Raw genomic sequence first — 23830 nt, 5'->3', positions numbered from 1 at the left:
AAGGGCTTAAAATTATAAAATTTATTGCACAATTGCAATACATTTGCTTTTATTTATTTAAAACAACTTACTCTGGTTCTACCACATTCAAATACTTTGGTAGGCTCTGAAAGTATAAAAATGAATTAGACACAATCTCTATCAGGGAAATCAACCTCTCATGAGCCATTTGCCACAGAAGAGCAGCAATCAAATTTGTGTCTGTCATCCCCACAATTCTACTTCTCATTTCCTGTTCCTTCTCTTGCATGGGAAATAGAAGCAAATGCTTGTTTCAATATCAAATGATATAATGATATCCTGAATATTTCATTATTTCCAGGTTTTTTTTTTTTGTCTTCCCTGGTGTTCAGAGGGCGTTGAACATTTTTGGCAAGTTTTAGCACTATTTTAGCCAGGTCACTCATCACTGGTACTGTAATAGCTGAACAGAAGTGGAGCACACTCTTTGCAGCTGATTTTTTTCAGGTGTTCTCTTTATAGCAGCCCTAATGGGCAGACAGTTCACTGCATCTCTAGCTGTTGGCATATGGCATCCAGGAGGACAAGACAGCCCAGACAGCCCATCAGATTAACCATGTAATAGACCCAGAAGCTGCTTTAAAGCCGTAAAACAAAATTGCTTATGGAGTCTGCCAGCACGCCAGATGCTGCTATTGGAAGAAATATCTTCCAGTGCTTAGCATCTGGGTTTCATGATTGCCAGAAAAAAAGAGAAAAAGAATTGGCAACTCACTTCCAATGAGATAGCTTTTGCAAAATAAGACATTTTAATATATTTTTAAATGTCAAAGGCAATAGGTTATAGCAAAGTTTAAAATTAGATATCTCCCTATACTTGTAGATATGTCACTATTAACAGAAATCCTCCAGACAATCTCTAGGCAGCTGGTTGGTTGTTACCTAAATGAATCATAACACTGAGAATCTTGAATTTGAATGTGAATTTTCAGTCTGTTTTCAATATGCTTATTTTATTGATATTTTGCATGATAACATTTTTGCCAACTGAATATAAATTCTATATTTAAACAAGGTAAGAAATAATGTTTTTGTATTAGCAATCGCTGGTTTGTTTTCTGACTGCCAATTTTGTAACTGAATATTATAACTAAAGATATAACTCCCAAATATCCTTCAGCTGTTTTTCAGTGGAATTGTTTTTTCCGAAGCCAAATAAACAATAGATTTGACTAATGTAATTTAAAGTCAATTAGATTTAGAATTTATGCCCGCACAAGGTGCGTAATTTCTTTTCAGTTATGTAATTTATCAATATTGCCTAAAATGTGAAGAATAATTCCTAGCCTATGAGATTTCTTACAATTGATATAGTACGCACCAAAAGCCTTGTATTGACTCTCTTCTCTGATCATAAAACAGTATATTTTACTTGACTCAAGTGATTCTTTCTATACTGCTCAAACCAAATTTTTTGAAATAGTGAATATGAATGATACTTCCAAATTTACAATTTTCTGTGCTTCAATATTTAGCACCTTAATATAAAAGCAAATCCAAAAACCTATTAATTCTACAATTTGACCATAATGGTTAATCATGCAGCCTAAATCTGTTGTAAAGCTATTAGTTTAAAATACTTTTAAATCCAAACACCTGATATTATACTACCAATGCATTCAATAGCCAATTTCATTACGTATGAATATAGCATATCTTTTAGTTGTTAGTATACTACAAGTCGAGTCAGTAATAATAAAACTATGCTTATTTGAATATTACATTATGTATTGTAGATTTAGATAATTTTGGAGATGGAAAATCCTACTCATCTCTTGAAAGGTAATTATGATAATCCTTTGCCAATTTTCTGGGGAGAATAAATGACTAGGAAGAATTTTACTGAATCCAAGTCTTTTCCATTCATTTATTTCTTAAATTCTTTTACTGTAATGAGCAGCTAAGATTGATTACAATTTTGAAGAATTATATAGCATTGTGTATCCAGATCGTAAATGTACACTCTTAGGTGTTTAATTTCAGTTCAAGTGATATGAACTTTGTGTTCACACAGTCACGATTACACATGTGTGTGCATGTACATAAAGATATTCACAGTAACATTACCTACTATAATGAAAACAATAGAAATGACTTAAATGCTTATTAATGTAGGATAGGTTTAATAAATTAAATTAATTACAGACTATTGCTTATGTTTCTGGTTTAAAAGAATGCGGTAGACTTATTTATAATCTTATAAGAAGAGCATTAAGATATAGTTTTGAGCAAAGAAGAGCAAGATACATTTTCTAGAGTATGATATTATTTGTACAACTATTTAAAATACAAATCTAAATCTGTGGGTTTATATACTTATTTATGTATAATAGTGTCTCTAGGGACAGAAATAGGGTGGAAATGTTATTTTTTACCTAGAATAAGCATATATTTTATAGTATTAATGCAACTGTAGATTTAAAAACAACATTGAATTTTAAAGTCTAAACCCACTTAACCAATTTCATTCATTTGCTCATTTACACATTGACTAAACATTTCAGTTGTAGTTACCATATCAGGAGCACTGTGCTAGAAATGAATAGATACGGCAGCATCATAAAGTCTGAGTAAGGTGAAAAAAATCATGCACATTAAGGAAAAACAATAGAAAAATGCTCCAGTTGATGAAGGCATTAAAAACCTACTGACATAAAAGGAGAAAGATTAATGCTGCTTAGTCAAATTAAGGAAACTTTCCAGAACAGAATGGTGAGATGAGTCTTGATGGATGCACAGGAATTATTTTAGTCAGTTTGAGAAGATAGGAAAGATACAGGGACAATCAAAAGAGAAAAACAGCTGAATGGCTTTGAGGGAAAAACACCAAAGTATGATTTGGCTTTGACTGTTGAGATTAGTGATGATTTCCAGGGATTATGTTTGAGAAGTCATGAGAGCCAGATTATAAAGATTTTTGTAAGCCATGCCACAAAATTATCCCATGAAACTTTCTAAGTTCCAGTAGAAATTTTTAAAAATTAGGTTTTAACTTAAGAGTAAGAATCAAATATGCATTGTTAGAAAGATAACTATATCGACAGTTTGAAAAATAAAGTTGGTTAGAATAGATGTGAATACACAAGAAGACTGGTAACAAGGATTATATTTAGAAGAATATTTCAATAGTCATTATGTAAATAATTTGGGTCAGTGCTTGGGTTAGCTACTATTCCTAGTAATAAGAATGTTGTTATTTAACAATTTCGAAAGCATCAACACAATTATGTCCATCTTCCTGTGTTTTTAAAGATGTCTATCCTTTTACGTACTGTACATATTTCTATGTATGTGTATATGTATACATGTGATAGTTTTATGCATCAACTTCATAAATGTAAATACATATTTCGTGCTTTATGTGTATATATTCAACTTCATGTGTTAACTTTATGTATGCTTTGTGTTTTAACATTATATATGTAAATACTTTATCTTTTAGCTTTATATATGCAACATATATGCTGGCCCATAGACACACATATATAATAGCTGTGTACTTTTGCTTACACATATATGAACATATAGTTTTATATATATATATATATATATATATATATATATATATAATAAAGTGGGTATAAAGTTGTAAATGTTAGAATTAAAACTGAAATGACCTAATGTTATTTTTTTACTTTGTTCTTACAAGGTATAACACTATAACATAGATTGATACAAAGAAAGATCTTTAGAGCAAAAGAAAAAGAGTAAAAATTGTAAGATTTATTGCTGAGGTAAAATGAGGAAACTGAGGCAAGTATAAGAAAGTGAGAAGCTAATTTATTCAGCTCCCAGGCAAGCTTCAGTGGTCTAAGGGGGGGCCAGAGAAGTTTCACCCAGCTGTTCAGGGTGTGGGGTTTTATGGGGAGGGCAGGCAAATGATTGGCTACTGGGGAAACAAAGAGAAGGCATTTCTATTGGCTGTTGAGGAGCAGGAAGTACATGGAATTAAAGTAGGAAGTACATGAAACTAGCTGCCATGGTGGGGCTTTTTTAAAAAATTTCTCTGCAGGGTTTTTTAACAGTGGGCTGGAGGTTGGATGCATAATTTATTGCTGAGTGTGGGCTTGGGCATGGTATGCAGAGGCGGGTGTGGGGAAGCTATGCGGTGAAGCCAGATAATGAGCTCAGGTGATAATGCAGTTATCAGGCGCAGAGAGTGATGAATGTGTCCGTTTGACTCCCGGCAAGGCAACCAGCCTTACAAAAAAGGCTTTCAGAAATGATATGAGGTGAAAAAAAAAAAACATGAGTTTAAAGCCTAAATACTGAATGTTCTTAAAATCAAGGTAAAATTAGATTGATAAATGGCAAACAATAAAAAAAAGAGGCCATTTAGAAATTGAATCCAAGGTCTCTGTATAAAGTTGTATATTACATAGAAATGTGCCTAATACTTAGTATCTCATGGCTCACATAAGATGATTTCCTAGCTTAATATTTAATAAGAATATCTGTCGCTATCTCTTTATTTTCTTTGATTTTCTATTAATTATCCCATGACTTAATGCTCTACAATTTGTCCTTTTCTTTCGACTGTTAAAGGTAATCATGACAAAACCTGCTATCATTTACTTAAAATTTCACTAGGTTAGACAGCCACTGTTGGCAACTGTAGGGTTAAATTTTAATTCAATTTTACAGATGAGAGAACTAAAACTTAGGAAGCTGAAGAGATGAGCCAAAACTTACAGGCTACTAACTGACCAAGCCGGGGTTTAAACCAACATCAATCTGATTCCAGACCAACGTTGTTTCCAGTAATGGAATCAGTGACTTAAAGCAAACTGAAGTAAGAATGTGATCACACATTTGCATGACAAAAGTACCTAGGTCCACTAAAGTAAAAACAGCTTGGCATGTCCATCTAAATTATTAACTTTTTGCATTGAAAGCTTTAGTTCTGACACTAATTTAGTAATCTAGATTCAAAGTCATAGGTCAGGTATATAGAATTGAAGTAATTAATGTAATATTCCTTGTCTGTAGCAAGACTTTTATACCACACTACTTAGATATTAATAACTCTGATAAAATACAACTTGAATTACCAAACTACTAGCCAAAGGCATTATTAAATACTGCCTTCTTAAAGAAATATAAAAAAGTATTAATAGAAGGGTGCAAAAACAAAACCCAAAGAGACTGCTGGGCACAGGGCTCACACCTGTAATTCTAGCACTTTGGGAGGCCAAGGCGGGTGGATCCTCAGGTCAGGAGTTCAAGACCAGTCTGACCAATATGGTGAACCCTGTCTCTATTACAAATACAAAAATTAGCTGCACCTGGGGGCGCAAGCCTGTAGTCCCAGCTCCTGGGGAGGGTGAGGCAGAAGAATGGCTAGAATCCAGGGCGCAGAGGTTGCAGTGAGCTGAGATATTGCAATTGAAGTCCAGCATGGGCAACAGAACAACAATCCATCTCAAAAAAAACAACCAAAGAGATATGTGGGTTAGAAATGATATGAGTGATCAGGAATCTTCGAGCACAATTTCTGAATAAAACATCAAAGGTTATGAAACATAAGAACAGGTACACAGTTGTGAATAGTTAATACTGAATGTCAACTTGATTGGATTAAAAGATGCAAAGGGTGTGTCTGTGAAAGTGTTGCCAAAAGAGATTAGCATTTGAGTCAAAGGCGGGCCCTTAATCTGGGTGGGCACCATCTAATCAGCTACCAGTGCTGCTAGAATATAAAGCAGGCAGAAAAACTTGAAAAGACTAGACTGGCCTAGACTCCCAGCCTACATCTTTCTCCTGGGCTGGATGCTTCCTGCCCTAGAACATCAGACTCCAAGTTCTTCAGTTTTGGGACTCAGACTGTCTCTCCTTTCTCCTCAGCTTGCAGACAACCTATTATGGGACCTTGCAATCAGGTAAGTTAATACTTAATAATCTCCCCTTTATTAGTTCTGTCCCTCTAGAGAACCCTGACTAATACATCGATCATCTTACTATAGCACATATCTAGTTATTCATTTGTATGTTAAGTTTTATTACTGTTATGTATACACATATTACATACATATATACATGTCTTTCATAAGCATATTATATTTTTGAATTGATATGTATGTGTGTATATATTTGCAAATATTATAAACTGTTTCAAAACAGCACTAAAAGTTTATTATAAAATGTTACAAAATGCATGCTGTGGTAGACAGAACAATGGTCCCCCAAAGATGAATATGTCATAATTTCCAGAACCTTTGACTATGTTAACCTCACAGCAAAAGGGTTTTGTGGATGTCATTAAATTAAAGATATTGAGATGGCAAGATTATTCTGAATTATCCAGCTGGGTCCAATGTACTCACAAGGGTCCTTATAAGAGGAAGAGCAGGAGGATGAATGGCACAGAGGTAGATGTGACAATTTAATAGCAGAGGTGAGAGAAAGGAGAAAGAGAGAGAGAGAGAGAGAGAGAGAGAGAGAGAGAGGGAGAGATTTGAAAGTGCTACACTGCTGGCTTTAACATTGGAGAAAGAGGTCAGGCCAGAAGCCAATAATGCATACATCCTTTAGAATCTCAAAAAGGCAATGAAAAGGACTTCCCCCTAGTGGGTGATGAAATCAGCTAGAGCTGTGATGACCAGTATAGTAGCCACTAGCCACATGCAGCTATTTAAATATGAATATAGATTTATTAAAATTAAGTAAAATTAAAACTGTATTGTCTCATTTGCACATTTGTGGTAACTACACTTTATGTACCTAAAGGCCACATGTGGCTAGTGGAGACCATACTGGACAGCTTAGTGGCCCAGATTCATCATCACATTGTCCATTCCTGATCAGATGGCATCGGTCTAAAGATTCAATTAGGTATTAAATGAAAGAAGTCTATTAGAAATGTAAAAATCTCCTTTCAATCATAAGAGAAGTCTTATGCAGAAAGAGAACACTTTTCTTGAAGAGTCAGATATTTAGAAGGAGAATAATAATAAATTCATTTGCTTAATAAAATGGGTTTAATTACAAACTTTAAATATGTGGATTAAAAAACTAAATGTCCCAGAAATATTATATGAAATACTGACTTATAATAAAATGCAATTTCACATAATAATGGTATACTCACTATTCAAAATTATTCGAAGCTAGATAACATTTCTTCGAATAAAATGCATATGCTAAATTACCTCTTAAAGGCCTTCTCCTGTTTATAAGGGAAAAATACAAAGGCTCTTTTTCTCCAAAGGCTGTATGCATGTATGTTTATGTCTGTGTAGCTGGATGAAAGGCAGTGTGGAAAATATGAAAGCATAAGGAAAGTTCTAGAACAAAAAGAAATAGCATACACTTATATTAACGCATTACAAAATAGGTTGCTTCTTTGGAGGTATATCCATTTGGGTTGAAAATACTTTTAATGGGAGAAACATAATTAAATAGTTGTCTCCTGAACTGGAGCAGAAAAAAGCCTTATTTAATTACCTTTACATGAAAACAATTTTGGTAACAATTGCATAGTGTGATTTTAGTGTCCAAAATTATAATTCTCCCATCTTGTTGCACTCACTGCATAGCAGATAGTATAGTGAAACTACACCAACACTTTCACTGATGCATTAAATATTAGAAAATAGAAGCATTTATCCTATAGTTATAATTATATTAGCTGTATTAGTAATAGATATGTTAATATATTGGTTAATTTATACTTTAATATTTTAGATGAACATTATAATATAAATGACTCACCTTTGTTTGTTGCCTCAAAACATTTAAAAATAATTGGAGAGAGAAAGCATACAGGAACCAAGTTCCTGAAAGAATGGGATGGTTTAGAAAACACACACACACACACACACACACAACAATGAAAATGACAAAGTTTATAGGAAAGCACTGACATTTGAGGGTGATATGAAATAACAACAAAATCACAAACTACTTTTTGTCTGAAAAGATCAAGGTCAATAAAGTAAATAATAAAACTATCTCAAGACATGAAAAGTATAGATTCTGTTATTTAATCTTGGAATTCGAAGGCACCTCTTGAAACTTGAGATTGCTTTACTTTATAACAAAGTGCAGCTGATCCTTGAACAACACAACTGTTAGGGGTGCTGAACCCTGCACAGTTGAAAATTTGTGTGTAAATTTTTGATCCCCCAATACTTAACTACTTATAATCCACTGTTGACCATTAACAAGTTTCTTGTAGGTTATAGGAATTATATACTGTATTCTTACAATAAACTAAGCCAGTGAAAGAAAATGTTATCAAGAAAACTCATAAGGGAGATAAAATGTATTTACTATTCATTAAGACAAAGTAGATCATCATAAAGGTCTTTGTCTTTGTCATCTTCCCATTGAGTAGCATGATGAAGAGGGGTTGATCTTGCTGTCTCAGGGTGGCAGAGGTAGAAGAAAATCTGCCTGTAAGTGGGCTCAAACAGTTCAAAACTGTGTGGTCAAAAATCAACTGTATTGTTTACTATTAAAAAAAGGGAAATACTTTTTCTCACCTAAATTATATAGAATAGATTCAAGCCCCTCTCTTCCAACCCAAAATAAAAGAGATGGAAAAAAGCAAAGATCCTGAATCTACTATTTATTAAATATTTCTTAATTAACAGATAACATTTGTGTGCATATATCATATTCAATATGTTGTTTTGAAATATGTATCCATTGTAAAATGTCAAATTTAGCTAAAAACTCATTTAGATGTGGAATATGAAGAAAATGAGCTATAGAAGTAGAGAGTAAAATGATAATTACCAGAGGCTGGGTGTGGGTAGGGAGTAATTAGTCAAAGGACACAACTTTTAGGAGAAATAAGTTTGAGAGATCTATTACAACCACTTTTTTATAATCTTATGCTAACAATTTTTTCCTTCTGTTTCCAAAAGAATTTTGGTGTTCATAAATTAAAAGAAAACAAACAAACACAGAGCTGTGGGATGATTCCAGGTAAGAGATTAAATTTAGCCTAGGCCACAGGTAGCTTAGCTGCTTAACATTCCACTTTAATGAAATTTTATGGGTTTGCTATATCTCTTGTACATGTTACAAATACTCTTGCATTTCAAAAATATTTATTAACCACCTACAAAGTGCCAGGCATCTCTCTTTTTGTTTCTTAGCATAGATAGACTATACCTTTTATTCATCTAGTATGTAGAAGTGTAAAGTATCACTTGTGTACCCTAAAATCACATTATATTTATTTGTTATTAATGTTCTGTTTATGAAAATAAATTTAATAAAAAGATGTCAGACATAATTTTTTTATTCTGTTGATACCAAACTTCTTGCATCTGGTTACCAAAGTTCCTGCTAAACCTCCATAGGCTTAGTTTGGATTCCCAGAAACTGACCCAGTCACATTGGACTTCATTTTGGCTATTTTGTACTTTTATTCTTTATATTTTCCTCAGATAAATGTATCCATCCCTCTGGTTCTGATGTCTATCCATTTGCTGATGACTCCCTCATCAATTTTTTCCACTAAGATTACATCCTGAATTCTACATCTAGATACTGAGCACTTCTACTTGAATGATGTCTAGTAACCACAAATTCAGCATGTACTTGACTGAGCCCAGTCCAATCATCTTATTGCAAACTGTATATACTTAATTAATAGGGCAAGCCAGAACTTGGTATCAATCTCATGGTATCAATCTCAACTCTTTAATAACTTTCCACCTAAGAGATGGTTTTTACAACTACTTTAATTTGCTCTTCCTAATTATCCCTGAATTATTTCTTTCATTCTGTTCTTATTGCCACATCCTTACTTTTGCCAATGATAATTTTCCTAAAGTTTTATTTTAAAACAAACCTTGCCTGGCTTTTGCCTTCCAATGTCTCTTCACTCCAATATGCTCCCAAATTTTTCCTTTTTTTTGTACTTTCCTTGGTAAAAAAATATTAACATGTCCCATTTTACTTCTTTGCGAAAACATTATTCAACATTTCTTATTGTCTTCCTAATGCAATATATTCTCCTAAGAACGACAAATAAGAATTTTCTGTCATATGACTCTGTATAAATGTGTTGTACAAAGGAAAATATTTCTCTTCTCTTTTGAGGTGATCCTTGTGTTGCTCTGCAGCATCATTCCCCACAGTCTTAACTACCCTATGATGTGCCAACCACTGGGGCATAAAGTTGACATCTTTCCTATGCCTTCCATCAACTTAATTCCTGGAAAACATACTTAAAGCCCCCAATGTGAATGTGTCTCTTCTCTTAGCCTTCCATGGCTACCTAAAGAAGAGGTGATAATTTTCTACTTATGCCATTTCAGCACAAAGTTAAGTTTTTATTACACTCCTTCATGATTCTTCTAAGTCAGAATTTCTCAATCTCAGCACTATTGATTGACATTTTGGTTGGGTGTATCTTTGTTGTGAGAGGTATTCCTGTTCATTGTAAGATGTTAGCATCAACTTGTATCTTTATCCATTAGCACCGTACCCTAATTTTCACATCAGAATGTACCAAAAGATATTTTAAATGTCCCCTGATAGCCCAGTGTTATCTCAAATTGGAGCTACTGCTCTAAATACATGTCTTTCTGACTTATGCCTTGTGGTAGTCCTTAGCACTTAATACTGTACCTAACCCATGAAAGGCACAACATAGATCACACTGTAGTGTGAATGAATAAAAATGAATGAATATTTACATATATTTTGAATAATTTTTCCAATGAAAACTTCAGGCTACATATTATTTTCCCACTATTTTTTTTTTAATTGTAGCAGGAGTAGACTTTATTGTAGCCTGCCTCAGTTGTGCTGAAACAGAGTCATGAAGGAAAGTTTCATTTGCTATCAAACAGTCCTTGCCCTGATTCATATGTTAATTAATCTATGAATCTGTTCAGTGCTTAGGTGAGTACTTCCTAGAGTCTTATATATGAACTTGGTTCTGGGAAAACAAAAATAAAGAATATTCAGGTGCAGCTCAATATCTAAAGCAGAATGTAGACATAGAAATAAATAATTACCATATAATGTGATTAGTTCTATGCTACATAAATGTACAAAACTCAGTTTTCGTGGGTTTTTTTTTCAGCAATAAACCCTACAAGTATGATCTAACTTGAACTGGTTTGGTACTTTATGTATTTGAAGCAGACATAGTCACTTTGAAGCAAAACATTCCTTGCCTATACTTTTCTACTGTGATAGGAAGATGATTTCCTGATTGAAATTGCTTCACCTTACCAGTTGCTTGAGGTCTTTGCTTATAAACAGTTATAAATAATGCATGCTACATTGGAAAAAAGAATAAGTCTGTGACTAGACTGACCAAAATTTGGGCAAAACAAATAATAAAATGTGGATCAGTTCCCAAACATGTTAACCACTTTGTACAGTATACAGTTCATATGAAAAATGTTCTTGAAATTTCTTTGGATAGTTAATTAGTATAATACAGATTATGATAAGTATATTTTAGGCAAACTATTGTTCAGTGGTCATGTCATGGTGAGTTGGTGTGAGCTTGTGTGTGTGTGTGTGTGTGCATGTATAGAAACATGCAGATATTTTTATTTATTGCATCTATTACACAGAATATTTGATTGGTTAGATGACTGTATTCTCTGATCACATAAAATTAAAGTAGATGGCATCATGTTAAATGTAAAATTAGCAGTACATTTGTGAGAAGATAACTTTTACACTAGCCCTGTTACATGGATTAATACGTTGCAGCCTCACAAATCACAAAACTATTCAATCAAGAAATACATTTGAATCTTATATATGTAATTGATTTAATTTAATGATTTTTTTTCTGAGTGTGTAATTACAAGATGGTGGAAAGATGAAAACGGTGTAAATTAAGCCAGAATTTTAAAAGTAAGTAGGTAACAAGATGGGAACACAAAAACAAAAGAAAACAGCTTAACTCTCTTCAGAGGAAACTGAAAGATTTCACAGGGTTGGTTGCCTTTAAAACGGGCCTTGAAGGATGAGACTAACTTAAGTGGGTTATCGAGTGAGCATTCCTTGAAAGAAGGGAATTTGTGAGGCAAGAAAAATGTATGGGAAAAAGTATAGAGATAAATAGGCAGCCATGGGTCATATAAATTTAATGCTAGTTATTAACTCATTATTTAGTAAACATTTTTCAATTAAACACAAATGCTAAAACAGAGAGGGCATAGAGTTTTTATACTGAAAAACTGTTGTGTATTTTAACTGAGATTAGCAGTTAGTGGTTGGTAAACCAGTATTTAATATTATACACACATACATGTACATATCTCCAAAGTGCTTTAAAATATTAGCCAATTTTAAGTATCAAATCTCATAAAATCCAAATTTCTAACTTTTCTTTAAAAGACCGAGACTATCTGGAAACACTGAATTTATCAAACTTAAAACTACAGTTGTTGTTTTTTGTCATCTTAGAAGAAGTCTTCTGTCCTCCTCTTTCCCCAAATGACAGGCATTGTGACTGCCAGGAAAGACTCTCTGCATCATTACATCACACAACATCCTAGAAACTTCTAACCCAAGGAAGCAGAGGCAGAGCCCTAGGATCTGAACTCAACCTTGCTCCCTTTCCTTCGGAGTCCATATTCTATTTCTTCTGAGAAGTATAGTGTAATAAAATATCCCCTGGGGGAAACATATCTTTGCTTTCTCCCAGGTTTACTGCTATTGTGTTGATGAGTATGAGATCTCTATTCCAAGTAACAGTATCTATTCTCCCCAAATTTCTAAGGTTTTCAGGAAACCACGTTATTTTGCTGTTTGCTCTTAGCCTTGCAGCAAACATCTTTTGTATTAAAAACCTGTAAGTATCAATAATACAGCTGGGCACCGTGGCTCACACCTATAATCCTAGCACTTTGGGAGGCCAATGTGGGCGGATCACCTAGGATCAGGAGTTTGAGACCAGCCTGGCCAACATGGTGAAACTAAACTCTGTAACCACTAAAAATACACAGAAAAATTAGCCGGGCATAGCGGCGCTCACGTGTAATCCCAGCTACCCGGGAAACTGAGGCAGGAGAATCGCTTGAAGCCAGGAGGCGGAGGCTGCAGTGAGTTGAAATCCACCATTGCACTCCAGCCTGGTGATAGAGTGCAACTCCATCTTAAAAAAAAAAAAAATTTTTTTTTAAAGTTAGAACAGTTAAGTTTTAAAAGCTGAAAAAATTAGCAAGCATATTATTATAGAAAGCTTCATTTTTAGATGCAATAACAAAGTTTCAAATAAAATCAAGTTAAACAATGCTATCAGATACTGTATTTTACTTTTGATTTATTTCAACTGCCTCTATTTATAAAATCTGCTGTTTTATTCACATTTGCTATGATACAATTTTCCTGTATATCAAACAAAGACCATCACCAATAGTGTAATAAACATATTGCTCTATAAAATGTGCATACACTAAGTGGTCCTGACAAGAGTCAGGAATACTAAATAGGGACTGCTTTGTCTTTATCTTTGCATTTTAGAAAGACACAAATATTGCCTAACATTTTGTAATAAAGGAAAACCTTAAAATACTGACATTTGTGGAGAAAAGGGTTAAAGTTTAAAAAGCAAATATTGCTTGGGTAATTAATATGATGTTGACTATTGGGAGAATTAAAAATTATATTTTAATTACTTAATATTAATCTACACTATGGAACTCTCCTATATTCATGCCCAAACATACTCAAAGAATATGTGATTAACTCTCTGTTATATCACCAAGATATTCTGCTTGAAAAGATGCTGTGATTGATTACAAGTCTGCAAACCAATATCTTCCTGCATCAAAATTCAAGTGCATTACCGTAGCACAGAAGGGTGTTATGGCAGATGTCATCCAACTGCTTCGTAGCTGCATGATCGATGGTGCGAATGGTGATTGATGTTATTGACATGCCCTGACACCTAAAATAGAGTGTATATGTATGTGTGCCAGAGGGAGGGAGGGACTCAAGTTTGGATTTTAAAAAAGCAAAATTATAGAGCCTGAAAAATAATTGGCCATAGAAAGGGGTGAAGTGCATAGTGAAAGTTATAGTTGTTTTTGAAAAGAAAGAATATAAGTCTAGCAAGAAATACTTCAGAGAAAAACAAAACAGTTTTGTTTTACTAAGCAGAAAATATATGTGGCTTTCTCTTTCCAACCATACTTATATTTTACTTAGTTTCATTATCTATGTAAGCAAGAGTGGGGACAGAAAGTGCTGCTCTTGTTTAACAGAAATGACATTTTATCTGTAACACTTCACCAGTGGACAAATAGGAAAAGGAAAAAGAGATATTGAAGGACTTAAGGTTAAAAAGTAAATTGCATCTGGTATAAAAATTTTGAACCAAATCTTATCTGAAGTATTATCTGATTATAAGCTCTAAAACATATAGATTAAGCAATAGGTTAGAAATCTGTTGATATTAATTTTGTATATTCAGTTTAGAAAAACTTAAGAATGAGCATGAATTAGCTCAGTCAAGAAAGCCTTTTTAGAAAAGACTCTTACATATAAATGTAAGAAATTTTCCACCAGCCATATGAATAAGGAAACTTGATATGCATTATTTTCAAAAAGGGGAAAGAGGAACATGATCCCAAGACACATTATATGGGGAAGAATGCTAATTACAAATAAAGTAATTGCATAGACATTAAGCATTATTGATAATATTTATTTCAGTGCTTTTTTAAATTGGAAAATAGCCACTGATTCTTTGCTGTGGAGATATAAAACTCTTTCTTTCATTTTGCATTATTTAGAAACCATAAACATAATCATACAGCAAATGCACAGGATATCACACTGCAAATTAGATAATATGGTTAATTTTCAAATATAAGAAGCTAGATCTTGACATTCTAGAGAAAAAAACTAAATAAAATTATGAAAGATGTATTTTATCTTTATATTTATGTATGTTTACAGAATTTAAAAATACACATGTGATGTCTAAGATATACTGAACAATTATCACTTTCTAGGACCTGTTCTAAGCACGATACATATAAATTCCTGCCTATGTTAATACACATTCACACACATGCATGTCACACTAAGTTAATAGCTGCAAATCCATATGAGGTAAATCCATATAATAAACATTGCTATCCACAACATACCAATGAAAAAAATGAAGGAAAGAAAAGGTAAGTACCTTGACCAGTGTTCCACAGGAAGTTTGTGGCTGAATGAAGATTGCTACTTAGGTGGTCTAGTTTCTGGGGCTGCACTCTTCAATGTATACTCAATGTAAATGGTTTGCAACTACAGAAAGGCAAAGGCCAAAGAAATTATTATTATTATCCAAAACCCCACTATTTATATATATTAGGGAAACACATATAATGCTTTAAAAGTATTCTAATCTCTGGATTCTTAACTTGGAGACCACGGATAGGCTTAAAACTCATCCAAAATGTTTTGTGCGCTTTTCTTTTTTTGCAGAGAAAGTTTCCAAAATTTTCTTCTAGTTCTCAAAGAGATATTAGAACAATAATCCCAATATCTAAATTCACCTGTGAAGAAAATGAGACCTGGATCTGTTGCTAGATCTATGAATGGACCAACCATGAGACCTTGGCCAGCACTCAACATTCTGCTGGGAGGAAGGGTCAGAGCTGCCTAGAGAAAAGAGCACCAGACTCAGAGAAAGCAAGGACAAAGCACAGAGCTTATGGGAGAACCCATCACGGATTCAGGCTTCCCCTGGCATCCAGTTGTCTGCTTTGCTTTCTCTTCATTCTTCTTTATTGTATTACCCCAACTCTCACTGCAGAAATTTACTTTACTTTTTGATATACAAGATATTGAAACTGCATCTGTCAAATTTTCACTGCCTAAATTATTTTGCAAAATTCAACTCATAGCTTTATATACTTATGTGGTTGTCTTTGTTTTTCATTAACATTAAAAGCAAATCTATAGGAAATACTTTTTTTCCCCCTTGGAAGAGGAATAGAGATGATAATCTAATTTGGTAAGTACATTTATAAAATACTAGGATGTTGAATATTCTTCATTAATTTGGGAAGGTGGCCTTTTAAATTGTAATTGTCAGAAGCTACATTTTCTATTGACTTATTTAACAACCTGAAGTCTTTCTAAATAAAAGCAAATTTTGGTGCAATATATAGACAACCTTAATCCAGACAACAATATAGTATTTCAGCAGCCAATCCTGAAAAAATTATTCAGGATGCAATCCAGTGCTATTGGTAACTGTATACATTACTGGAGATAAACCCAGAATAAATAACATGCTTGATGCTTCTAATTCCTTAAAATCAACATAAAAACCTTGCAAACTATTTCATGCCAGATTTGACAGGTGGTGATAGTGTTTGAGGAGGCATAGGATATACTGCAGTGATAGCAATGAATGGTGCAGCATTTGAGGTGTGCTTGAGTAGAGAGCAAAACAAGCCTGAAGAAGTTAAGTGGAAGTGTTTCATACCATACCACTTTGCTGAGCTGCCTTTAAACTACCTGAAAACATTTTTCACTTTTGGAACGTTTTAGAGATCAGCAATGCATAGAATGGCATTCAGATGAAAATATAAATGATAGTTGTACAAATTTAAGGGTTTGAAGATGATACAAAATGCTGCTGAAATAAAGATTTTTTAATGAATCTGTGACCTTACCAGCTTTTTGAAATCTTTGCAATGCTTCAGATTTATTAATTCTATTAACTGCAGGTTTTAACATTGCTTTTGTACATTATGAACCCCCTCTTGTCCATGCTCATATCAAGTTAGATAGGATGTGCAAGTTTTAGTTACAGGAAACTGTTCAGTGAATAGAATTATAATCAGAATAAAGATATCATTTAATGAAGTATTTTGTATCATTTAAGTAGTATTTTAGTTACTAAGCATAGAAACTCACTAAATTTTCAGAATATGCTTCAAGAATTAAAGTTAGACAAAAATAATACTTTCAGTGGATTCTCTCTAAAAATAGAATAGAAAGTCATACATTGAAAAGATCATCTGGATCAATCACAGAATAAAGGGTTATATAAAAGCTTCATGCCCTTATTTTCTTGAGCATGAAAAACATTTTAAAATAATATATTCAATTTATTTAAGAGTAAAATTAATAAATGTGCTTCTATTCTTATGCCTAGAAATAATTTTAAAGCCAAGTGAGATTTGTGTCTTTCTTTGCTTTAATTTGGAAGACTTCCTGTGACTTTTGGAAGAATTCCTATATATGTTGTGTCTGCAAACATAAAATTAATATACCTTTATTGAGTTCCTACTAAAAGTCAGAAATAGTGCTCAATGCAAAGTTTTATCAAGGATATGTGAGTCATGGTCTCAGTCCTCAGGTTGTCAGGTTATGTATACTTCAGTTGAGAAAAGTTTAAGTACAAGATTTTTTAATGCACACCTCAATAAGGTTATAAAATTACAACAATTCAATCTTTCCTTGATTTCCAAACTTACTCCCAGTAAGTTTTCCTCAGACTTAAGTAAAGGGGTTACTGGTTTTTAGAAAAGGTGGAATGATAAAATGACTAAACAATTGAATACTTGAAGAATTGTCTAATTTGGTTTATGATCAATTCAAAAAAGAACACACTACAATAATATTATTTTAAAAGTCTTCTTTTTTTATTATACGATGGTAACTGTAAACACAGATAATCATTTTGACTGTTCTTTTAAGTGGTTTTCTAATCTTGGACAATTTTTCTTGCAAATGAGATTTTTTGAAATTCCTTTTCTGTTAAAGTATGTGTATTTTCTCTTTATGGATATGCAGTAGTGTCAAAAATTTAAGCCAATATATGAAACTTTATTTTAGTTATTTTGAAATACCAGTTTTTGTGAGAGCAGTCTATCTCGTGTCCTTAAAAATTACATATGTTGCCAAGAATATAAAACAAACACAAAACAATGTAAAAAAAATGAAAGGCTTTAAAAAGCAATTGTGTGTTTCTACATTTTAAAAAATTCAATTAGCAAGCAACTATATACATTTTATTTAATATTCAAAATTTTTTTGTTTTATTGAATATTCTCAATATTTTCATTGTTGATAATTTTCACTGAGGTCAATTATACAAATTTTTAATGGGAGAAATGCAAATTCTGCATAATTTTAATTCTATCCTGCAGCTTCTTTTGTTTAGTCTTTCTGTATAAATTTTCTACATAGAATAAAATCCATTGTGCATATGCATGCTTATGAAGTTTTCTATGATTTTCTGTGTAATACATATAAATATATTTGAATGCATTTTTCTTGTTATACAGGCAGTTTTGCTCTTCCAAAATTAAAAGGCCAACTAAAGCATAATATAAAAATTATTGCTATGTATTCAAGTCCATAATTCTTTCACTCCTCAAAAGAAGTTACAACTGCCATTAAAACATAATGTAAAGTCTTTTAAAAAGAGCCAATTGTTTCCTTTCATCATTGCAGCAAACATCTTTTCAAAGTGGGAGCAATCATGTTTAAATGCACAATAAAATGCATATAAAATATTTTTATTTATGAAAACAGCTTTGTGCAAAAGATGAATTTTGACATTGTATCCAATAGGTGCATGTTCTAAATAATTCTATTGCAAAGGAATTGGTTTGAACATTTCTTATTTCTTTGTAACTAGATTTCATGCTGAAATCATAAATATGGGAGATGTCATGTTAGCAAGCATGGAGAAACAAATTCTCCTTCAATTGAGTGGCATCCAATATCACAATCAAGCAACACTGAGTAAAGCTGTGGATTTCACCCTGTAAATCATGATTAGCTTTGAATGCGATCCCTTAATGATCTTAAGTAATGAATTTGCTTCTGGTGTTCAAGCAGTAGGACAGGTCCCTGTGGTGGGAACATATGTCTGTCTGTAAAACTGCTGATTTGAAATGATACCTCTTCAAATGTTCTCATTATATCCTTTTATAATAGCTCTATGTTTTCCTTCTAACAACATTATTTCTAAAATGAATTATTGTCTGGTTAAGAAGTCAATGACAGTCTCTTGAGATGACTTCTCAGAGAGTAAATTTATTTTAGAAATTAATACTGTACAAAAGAAAACATAAAGACACTATAATAGGTTGAATTGAAGCTCCCCTCACAGTTCTGACAGAGAAGGAAAGCAATCTTAAATCTTGGCTTCTTTCCTCATGCTGGCAATAAGGGTGCCAATAAGGGCTGATTATGATAGTGGTTTTTATGAGGTAGACACCTGTTAAGGAAGAACTGGACTGTGACCATCAACTCATTTCCCACACACCACTAAACAGCTATCCATTTTTAATAACTTCTGGCCAATGTTCATTTCTAAGCCAGTAGTTCTAATACAGCCCAGGTTGATATTACATTATTTAAACTCCCCAATGTATAAGAATAAAACAGAATTGAAATAATCTCTTTTAGGCAGAAAACAACACAATACAGTAAATTGCATTATAAAAATAATTTTGACTAAAATAATTTTATCTCCAAGTAAAAGAAATATATAAAAATGTGCATATAACATTCATATGAAATATACATGAACTCAATGTTGTAGCTATATCCACGTGTAGTTATGTAAAGAGAGACATGCCCTGTAATCCCAGCACTTTGGGAGGCCGAGGCGGGTGGATCACGAGGTCAAGAGATTGAGACCATCCCGGTCAACATGGTGAAACCCCGTCTCTACTAAAAATGCAAAAAATTAGCTGGGTGTGGTGGTGCTTGCCTGTAATCCTGGCTACTCGGGAGGCTGAGGCAGGAGAATTGCCTGAACCCAGGAGGCGGAGGTTGCAGTGAGCCGAGATTGCGCCATTGCACACCAGCCTGGGTAACAAAATCGAAACTCCGTCTCAAAAAAAAAAAAAAAAAAAGAGAGAGACATGCATAAATGCACAGCAGCATTGCTGCAGACCACATTAATATTGTTACTATACACATACCCACCTCTCTGAGTTTTCATGTAGTGCTTCTCAAGCACAGCTGCAAACTTGTTAATTCCTTAGTGAAAAACCTTCCCTAGCATCCTATTTCTTATCATTTCTTAACACAGGCATCACAGTTCTCCATGGTGTACTCAGTCTGTTTTTCTAGGCTTATCATCAAATATCTCCATCTTTTTCCACGTGTATGTACATCTTCTGGTAATACCAAACTGTCACTGCATTATGGGTCCCGAGGCTTCTTAACTATCTTTTGTTATCTTTCTATTCTCACTAATAGTTTTCCTCCCAAAAGTCAATCTAGAAAAACCCTATTAACTTTACCAAGTCCTATTTAAGTGGTCTTTTTTGCATATTCTTCCTCTATCCCCTATTTAGAATGATTACCTCTTTCTTTGGCATTCACATAGTCATTTACACTTCTCTCATATCACTGATCAAACAGGTGGATATTTTTCTCTCAAATGATTATATTTGTTCAATCACTTATAGTCCCCACTAGGCTATAAATTTCGTAAGTTCTGGGGCTACACTCCTAACAATTGGTCAAGCATAGACCATACCATGGTCTAGCATCCATGGGAACAAATGTGGAGCAAGAAGGATAAGGGGAGGAACATCTGTAAATGGATCCTAGGCAGTCAGTTGGTAAGAGGGAAAGCTCTTAAAAATACTTCTTAATCGTATTTCCTACATTCCTCGTAGCTTGCACTGCTTGCTTGAAAATATTTTTAATCCCTCTCCTAAGTTTATGTTTATGTCAAGTAGTCCAACTTAATTTGTTGAAAAGATCTCATGTTTGGAAACTTTTCTCAGGTGAAAAGCCTGCTGGTCGTTTCCAACTCTAAGTGCATTTCAATCCAGTGCTATGCATATATGATAATGAAAGCTCAGGGAGCCTTGTTGATATGCTGTATTTCAATGGGTAAGTCTGAAATCCTGATGAAAATAAAATCTGCTCTGATTTTCACATTTATAAACTGAGACACCATCTGACAACTGGACAGCAACATGCAAATAGATTTGCTGGGATTTAGCAGCTTTCCCTGTAAGTCAGATGTGCATAGTGCAGAAAGTCTCCTGTGCTTTCCGCACATGTCCAAAGTAATTGTTCTAAATCTGATATGAACCTGTCCCCTTGTCCCAGTGAAAAAAATACTGTTACGGGAGCTAAATTGGGCTGGGAGAAAGAGACTGAGACCACTAAGTATTGTCTAAATGACCCCAAAGGCTATCTGTCTTTCTGACTTGCAACTGATATTGGTACTAAGACTCAAGTGGATCAGTTCCAGCCCAGACAACTCTCATTTTATGCATACAGAAATAAAATGAGCTTTGGGTTACAAATAATCAGCTTAATAACAACATCAGCATCTGCTCAATCTTACAGTTATCCCTAACCTTAGTTGGATTTCTACTTTGCATTCTAATTTCCCACAGTGTAGTTTTTACCGTAGAATGAACCTTCTGCTTTGTACTTACGAATGTAGGTTCCAACTATTTAACCCCATCTCTTCATTTGACACTACTAAATTTACTTTGCCCATGCAAATATTCCATTTTGCCTCTTTGTAACATTGATAGTTTAGCAATCTTACCATGCTTCCCTTATATATTTAACTGTGAACCTCAAATAGGGGTTTTGATACTTTTTTACTATCCTTTATTAATTTGCTTGCTGTATATACACATATATTTCTTGTCTCAGACTCCTGGTTTAGCAAAGCTGTCCATTTATTATTTATCTGTTTCATGAGTCTATGTGGTAAGGTGCCTTCCTCTTTGTTGATCTAGTGCTTCTCTTAAATCTCATTTCCATTAATATCTTCTATAGGACAGCTGATAATTAATATGCCCGGTGATAAGAGGTGTGCCTCCTTTTAAAATATAATTGAATGTAATAGGCCCTCTAGAAATGTGTAGAGAGCATCTCCGGTCCCATTCCTGATGTTTAATTTACAGGACCTGAGCTAAATTAGCAAGAAAGGTTAAGAACTAGTAATAAACTAGACTTATTTTGCTAACTAGAATTACTACAGTGTCAACAAGCCCTTCCTGGAACACCACACTTCCTATCCTCAGTCACAGCTCATTGTATATGTATTGTGCCACCTACCCAAGATCAGCAAATCTATACGCTCATAAGTCAACTGCAGGCCTGCTCTTGTTTAAAGAGGTAGACACATGAATGATATTCTCCCTCATTTGCAAATTTAGCAGGAGAACAATTCAGGACGAGAATTAGGCAAAATTATGGTGTGGAGAAAAGTTATACATTACAAAATGCATTCAAAGAACTGGAAAATGGAAGAGAGTTATGGTCAAAATATAATGGACAGAGCATTAGGGGGCTGGTCTAAAAATTCTTACTGCTAAAGTTTCTGGAACTATAACGAATCTTTTCAATTTTAAAAGAATAATTGTTCGTTAATGAGATCTAATGCATTTTTTCTCATACTTTTGCATTAAATTCTCATGTTCCTCATTCCTACAAATAGCCATCATATGAACATGTTACACATTTTTTAAATGTTTAAAATTTTGTGGGTACATAGGTATATATATTTATGGAGCACCTGGGATAATTTGGTACAGGCATGCAATATGTAATAATTCAGCATGGAAAATTGGGCATCTATCCACTCAAGCATTTATCCTTTGATTTACAACAATCCAATTATACTCTTTTAGTCATTTTAAAGTGCACTATTTAATTATTATTGGTTATAGTTCCCCAGGTGTACTATCAAATACTAGGTCTTCTTAATTCTTTCTATTATTTTTGTACCCATTAACCATCCCCACCTCCACCCTGCCCCACAACTACCCTTGCCAGTGTCTAGAAACCATCCTTCTAATCTTTATGTCCTTGAATTCAATTGTTTTGATATTTAGATTCCACAAAAAATGTGAGAACATGTGATGTTTGCCGTTCTGTGTTTCACTTGCTTCACTTAACATAATGATCTCCAGTTCTAGCCAAGTTGTTGCCAATAATAGGATCTCATTTTTTAGGAATGAAGAGTACTCCATTGTGCACCTGTACTACATTTTCTTTATCTGTTGATAGGCACTTAGGTTGCTTCCAAATCTTGATGATTGTGAACAGTGCTGCAACAAACCTGGGACTGTAGGTATCTCTTTGATAAACTAATTTCATTTCTTTCCCACATGTATCTAGAAGAGGGATTTCCCACATGTATGGTAGCTCTATTTTTAGTTTTTGAGGAATCTCTGAACTGTTCCTCATAGTGGCTGTATAATTTATATTTCCACCAACAGTGTACAAGCATTCCCTTTTCTCCATATCCTCACCAGCATTTATTGCTTGACTTTTAGATAGAAGCCATTTTACCTGAAGTGAGATGATATCTCATTGTGGTTTTTATTTGGATTTCTCTAATGATCACTGAGGTTGAGCACCTTTTCATATGGCTATTTGCCATTTGTATGTCTTCTTTTGAGAAATGTCTATTTAGATCTTTTGCCCATATTTTAATTGGATTATAATTTTTTTTTCCTATAGAGTTGTTTGAATTCCATATATATTCTGGTTATTAGTCCCTTGTTGGATAGGCAGTTTGCAAATATTTTCTCACACTGTGTCATTAATCTTTTCACTTTCTTGTTTCCTTTGCTGTGCAGAAGCTTTTTAACTTGATGCTATATTAGTTGTCCATTTTTGCTTTAATTGCCTATGTTTGTGGAGTATTACTCAAGGAATTTTTACCCAGATCAATGTCCTGGAGAGTTTTTCCAAAGTTTTCTTGTAGTAATTTCATAGTTTGGGATCTTAGATGTAATTGTTCTATCCATTTTGATTTGATTTTTTGGATAAGGTGAGAGATAGAAGTCCAGTTTCATTCTTCTGCATATAAATATCCAGTTTTCTTGGCAGCATTTATTGAAGAGACTATCTTTTCCCC

At 33.6% G+C, this 23830-nt stretch overlaps 2 long non-coding RNA genes across 2 annotated transcripts; one reads left to right on the top strand and one right to left on the bottom strand.

Annotated features, from left to right (window-relative positions):
- The first annotated feature begins 3963 nt into the window (after positions 1-3963).
- LOC118151443 (uncharacterized) lies at positions 3964-15803 on the top strand. Its single transcript, XR_004739756.3, has 5 exons — positions 3964-4003; positions 4666-4813; positions 5866-5900; positions 8892-8952; positions 15433-15803. It is a non-coding gene; the product is annotated as an uncharacterized LOC118151443 (long non-coding RNA).
- On the bottom strand, positions 9760-15275 carry LOC144581575 (uncharacterized). The gene is made up of 2 exons (XR_013532565.1): positions 15143-15275; positions 9760-13105 (listed from the first exon to the last, which is right to left on the bottom strand). It is a non-coding gene; the product is annotated as an uncharacterized LOC144581575 (long non-coding RNA).
- Positions 15804-23830: the final 8027 nt, after the last annotated feature.

This window comes from Callithrix jacchus, chromosome 2, assembly GCF_049354715.1.
Source record: "Callithrix jacchus isolate 240 chromosome 2, calJac240_pri, whole genome shotgun sequence".
NCBI classification, from domain to species: Eukaryota; Metazoa; Chordata; class Mammalia; order Primates; family Cebidae; genus Callithrix; species Callithrix jacchus.
This window is presented reverse-complemented; position numbering and strand designations above follow the sequence as displayed.